Source organism: Mastigoproctus giganteus, chromosome 12 (genome assembly GCF_048544385.1).
Source record: "Mastigoproctus giganteus isolate SK-2022 chromosome 12, ASM4854438v1, whole genome shotgun sequence".
NCBI classification, from domain to species: domain Eukaryota; kingdom Metazoa; phylum Arthropoda; class Arachnida; order Uropygi; family Thelyphonidae; genus Mastigoproctus; species Mastigoproctus giganteus.
Window position 1 is genome coordinate 30,847,488 of NC_143586.1, and position 6,000 is coordinate 30,853,487.

The 6,000-nt window shown below is 37.4% G+C and overlaps 1 protein-coding gene across 2 annotated transcripts in view; it reads right to left on the reverse strand.

The window, feature by feature from the left end:
• Window positions 1–3,330, reverse strand: part of LOC150076846 (formin-like protein 1) — a 64,687-nt gene extending 61,357 nt beyond the window's left edge. For both annotated transcript variants that reach the window (XM_090386318.1, XM_090386317.1), the window contains exon 1: window positions 3,085–3,330. The gene's annotated coding sequence lies outside the window, so the exon portion shown is untranslated. The remainder of the gene's footprint in view (window positions 1–3,084) is intronic.
• Window positions 3,331–6,000: the final 2,670 nt, after the last annotated feature.

Sequence of the window (6,000 nt, forward strand, 5' to 3'; positions counted from 1 at the left end):
TTCACATAAAGATAGCAGAATATTTACACAGAAATATCATCCTGGATGTAATTCATAAAAAAAGGAACGAAGTCAATAAATACTAGTAGAATGTATAGTAAGAGCCATCTTTATCTTTCGTTATTGCAAAATAGAAATAAAAAGCATTCTTATCAGTTAAAAAATTACAAGAAATTCTGTGTCATTAAAACCATTCCAATAATTCTTTATATATATAATCATTAAAATTTTTATATATATTTTTTGGAAGGGATAATAAAGATAATATTTTTAGGCGGCGCCACTGTTGTATCTTTAACTTGTTTCTTATATCCTTTGTTATCAGTTAATAAATTAAAAGCAATTCTGTGTTATTAAAACTCTCCCAATAATTCTTTATCGTTTTCTTTGGAAATTTTAATGATTTTATATATTTTTTGCAATCGATAATAAAGATAATATATTTAGGTGGCGCCACCGTTGTATTTTTTATTTGTTAGTTTCTTATCTCTCGTGAAAATTAGCAATATATTGTAGATGGCGCTGCTGTTATTAAACATAGTAATCAACGTATTTTAAGATTGATATGAATAAGTTATTTACAAATAAAATAAAATAAATTATAAACAAATAAAATAAAATAATATATAAATAAAATAAAATAATATATAAATAACAAAATATTATATAAATAATAAAATAAATAAATACATAAATAAATAAATAAAATAATATAAATTTGTATGCTCTTGCTTAAAGTGTCTCTCAATGACCTTTATAATTTTTCTTCTTTGGCTGCTGGTTTTTGTCCGACGGGAAAGGACATCGACAGCACGTATTGGGGTCGAAATTACGGACGCCCACATATTTAGCAGGTCTGTAATCACGATGTTATAAGTAATCTTCATAATTTTCTGTGGTAGATCCTTCAGCTGCAGATAGCAACTCTATATATGGAGCAAGTCACATAAGCTTGCACGCCATAGCATGTCGTGAGTGATTTCGCATATCACACATTAAAGTCGTCACGAATGGTCAACTGTGAAAGTGGAGTTTTTTTTTTTTTTTAATTCTTTCGTTCGTTCTTTCTTTCCAGGTCAGTGATTATGGCTTTTAATTTGTTATCATTGTCATTCAGTTCCCTTACTCTGATTTCCGGCGATGTAGGCTACACGGTTATTTCATAGTAGGATGATAAAATACCTCCAGCAGTATCCTTGAAGGCACCCACTGCCATTATGGCCCTAATGGGTTTTGTTTGTTTTTTTTTTTTTTTCTTTCTCCACTTTACTACAACCGTTGTGTGGTTTAAATATTTTCAAAGAATTGCACAAATAATATTTTATTTAACCGTCAAACAGTCGGAAATTAAATGACCATTTCTATTGTCTAGATGTATAATGCGCAAATTGGTGGTCGCGACCGTTTTGTTAGTCGCTAAGTCGCTTTCAGAGATAACGACAAAATGTGCACAGTTGTAAATAAAATTTTAATAAAATTACTGGTAATTCTACCTATTAAATAAAAAATATTTTTATTTTTTTATTAGTTTTTTTATGTAAACTTTTGTTTTTAGCAGTTTTTCATTAACTGTATGATGTATCTATGAATGTTTATTGCGAAATGTTATAAGAATTTAGAGAAACAGCCTAATGTTTAGTAATATTGGTACAATTTACAGATTATAAGTTCGAGAGGAATTTTTTCGCTATTTTTTTTTTTTATCAGGAAAAGGTAATTAGGAACGAAATAACACCATTAAGAGTAGGCTGTTTTTGACACAGCAGTTCGCATAGAGAGAGAGAGAGCGAGAGAGAGAGAGGTCATTGTCACTAAAATAATCCTCTTGGGTGTTCACTGCTTTTTAGAAACACTAAAGAAAGTTTAATGCGATGAAACTTAAGATTGGAAAGATAGTGGGGAGTTGGTGAATGACATTTACGATGTATTTCGAAGCAGGGAGAATGGGGACTTGCTTCTGTTTCCTCAATAGATGTCAATTTTTGGGGGAATGCTTTAAATCCGATTTATTATGTACCAACCAAGTCAGTCCATTAGTGGGATGCTCAGAGAGGTGACCTCGTGAGTATTTTCCCCACTGGGTTTGTCCCTCTGGGGGAAAAAACTGTTTGTGTTTAAGCGCAGGGTGAATGAACAGTTTACCTTGAACCTGGCCCATACTCATTAGGAATTCCATGCCTCCTATAAATAAAAGGGGAGACTTTTGGGGTAAGAAATGAGTTCAACGACTGGTAGCAAATACAAAATAGTTTCCTTAACAACCCGAATTAATAAATGCGCGTTTAGTGAAAACTCATTGGTATCTGCCCTTCTACCAGTCTGTATTATCTTCTCATCACTTGAAAATATTAAAAATAATTGAATGAGAAATTCAAATGTGAAATTATATTTCGTTTAAATAACTCCTTTCAATCCAGCTGTTTCAATCAAGCTATTTCATCTTAACATCCCTTTCGTTGTCTAGGCAACACAATCGAACATCCCGATGGTAATTTTAACAAAATACTGAAATGTATAAGTTGCCAAGGAAACCGTTCAGAGGATAGTAGAGTTGTCAAGGAAACCATTCAGATGACAGCAGAGTTGTCATAGAAACCATTCATACTGAAATCAAATACTGAAATGTACAAGTTGTCAAGGAAACCGTTCAGATGATGACAGTAGAGTTGTCATGGAAACCATTTATACTGAAATGAAATACTGAAATGTACAAGTTGTCAAGGAAACCGTTCAGGTGACAGTAGAGTTGTCAAGGAAACCATCCATACAGAAATCAAATACTGAAATGTACAAATTGTTAAGAAAACCGTTCAGATGATAGTAGAGTTGTCAAGGAAACCATTCAGATGACAGTAGAGTTGTCATGGAAACCATTCAGATGATAACTATCATCTGAATGGTTTCCATTCAGTGTTTTCATAGAAACTGTCAATAAAAAAACGCTACTAATTTCTGTCTTTATCGATCTGTTGCGAATAGAAGCTGAGTGGTTGTCATAGGAACGGCTATAGATGGGAATAGACAATCTCTAACCCTGTAACAATTAATGATATCTTACGTTAAGCCTAATTCCGACTCACTTACCTTTATTCTCGCTAATCTCCCCGAATCGCTATCAGGTTGAATGTCGTAACCTCCCCAAGTACCGTAAAGTGCAAAGTGAGTCGTCGCAGATTTCCACGGCACCGTTCCTATGCGCGTGGCCAACTAGTAGAGCAAGGTGAACACTAGTAGCCAGAGATGTACTCCTCACGGAGTGCACGTAAATATTGGCGTTAACAGAGCCGCAGTCGTGAGCAGATTAGGGAATAGCAGTTCCGGTTTGATTTGTCACTCCGCGCTACGGCTAAGCTCGTTCCGTCAGTTCGCCCGTCAGACCTGCGCACTTCGCACGCACTGGTCGGCAAGAGAAGAAGCCTTTTTCTCCGACGCTCATGATGACGAGCGCGTGCATTTCCCCGAGCCTTCTTCGGTGGCGACACCGTCGATTGTCTCATTCGGCGCTTTTTTTAAGGCGAAAGACACTGCCGAAGTTGTACGGACGACAGCCGGATCACGTGCTCTCTTAAATAGTATCCGGTTTTCGGCATAGGCCGATTGAACGAAGCCTAAATGGTGTAACGGATGAGTGAGCACCCACGTGGGTCCGGGGAAGGGTCACTCAACTTTAGGCTTGGTCAAACGGACTATACGGACGCTATGGCGCAGATACGCAGATAAGGTCGCTTCTCGCCGCTTTCTGGTATCGTAAGGTGAGCTGTGAATTCCTATCGCGTCCATCTTTCTCCGATCTCTTCGTTTTTTCACCTTCGGTCTCTCACTCTCTTCTATCTCTTGATCTGCGAAAGTGATCAAACTGAAATCATGCAAATGAACTTACTTAACTCGGAGCATGCGCTGTTTCGTGAGGGTGTCGTAGCTGTAAAGCATCCTAAACTCGCGTGTGGTAACAGTAAATAACCAAAAAAAAAAATTTGAATTTTGGTAAGATGATGCATAGAATCATTAAGGTTAGTTATGAGGACATCACTGGATCCAGGAAAGTGATGTGCCGTTGGATTGTACAAGTACAAATGTGTTACAATACAAAAAGGTGGTTCTAAGAGCGAAGTGGGTAACTATAGAGCGGTCAGTTTGAATTTAGTGGTAGAGAAAATCATGTAAATACTAAAAGGTGCATTGCAGGATAATTTTATAGAAATGGATTTCTAAAGGAAATACAACATGGTTTTGTAAATGACAATTCATGTTTTACTAAACTGGTTAGCTGTTTCACAATGTTACTCACTAGCTGGATGTAGGAAATAATTTTGATATTTTTTTATTTGGGTTTAGCAAAGCTAAGTCCCTCATATGAGGTGACAGTGCAAGCTGAAACACGTTGGGATTACTGGAAAGATTCTAAGATGGATTGCATGGTGGCTGCAGAGCAGGAGGCAGCTGGCTGTAATTAATGGTTAGTCTCAGATTGGTCTTGCGACAGAAGTGGAATCTCACAAAGATCGCTACTGGGACCAATGTTCTTTGACATCAACGAAGGATAGAGGGCATGATGTCAAAACTTGCAGATGATATGAAGATTGGGAGAGTAGTTAGTGATCAGTGCCAAGCAGTGCTCTTTTTAAGAGCTTGAATAGGCTTCAAGGTTGTAGGGTTTTTAGGCACATTAGCGACTTAGATCATATTGCGCCATATATATCATGTCTGTAAATTGCATGTGTTCTGTGATCGAGTTCCTGTTTCCTGGATAAAAAACCCGAGTTTCCAGAAGGGAAAAAACCACGGTACCCTCACCTGAGGCCGAATAATTTAATCATGTTGCAAAAAAGCTCAGAAAAGTTCCTCGGGTCATTTACGGGATTCGAAATGAGGCGTTATCCATCCGGTGGGGGAGAACAGTGCTTATGTCCATTGTACTACCGCGAGAGCCAGGTTTCAAAGATGGCCAGAAAAGCAGCATATGCGCTTTAATGCTGCACAATGCAAGGCGTTACATTTGGGGAATAGCAAATCCAAGATTAATTAAACAGTTGGTGGGATCGAATTACAAACAACAAGCTCCAAGAACATGAAGTTCTCAGAGCACTGTCCTTGCCGCCTGTAAGGCGGCAAGGAAGGTCCATGGTGAACTCTCCATGATTTATCCTATATTTGCTTGTAGAGAGAGAGAGAGAGAGGAAGGTTATAATCCTACTCTACAAGGATATTGTAAGACCACACCTGACCTACTGTGTTCAAGTATGGAAATTAATTTAGCCAACGAATTGTTGATTACTGGAATAAGTTGTCTAAGTGAGTACTTGAAGTAGGCAGTTTGGAAATATTTAAAGATCACTGGAAATACGTGAGGAGGGAAACACATAAACTGTTTATTTTTTTTGTTTACACATTTTTATATATTTAACTTTTATTTTTTATTTTTACGTTTTTAATTATTATTTTGTATTTTCATTTTTATTTTTAATTTGTTATTTTATTTTTGAGCTAGTACAGCAAATGCCTGTGACTCCTTTACACTGTATTAAGCTCTCTCTCTCGTGTTACTGCAACAGGATCTAGAAAATTTGGGCAGATGGGCTAAGTGGCAACTGAAGTTTAACATTGACAAATGCAAAGTATATAGGTAGAAGCAACCCCAGAGTAACGTGCCAAATCTGTGGTACTACACTTAGGGTGGTAGAAATGAAAAAGGCCTGGGAGTGATTGTGCAGTCAGATATGAAGTTTTCTGAGTAGTGCAGACAGGCTGTCAGAGCAGGTCATGGGGTATTGTCAATGATATACACGAATTTTGTTAGCAGGGAAAAGGACGTGATTATCTCTTTGTATAAGGCAATGGTCAGGCCACGCCTTGAGTACTGCATACAGGTCTGGAGGCCTCGTTTTAGGAAGGATTTAGATTTGCTTGAGCGTGTGCAGAGAAGGGCAACAAGATTGGTGAAGGGAATGAACGGATCCTCTTACCACGAGAGGCTTAAGTTCTGCAAATTGCAGCAGCTGG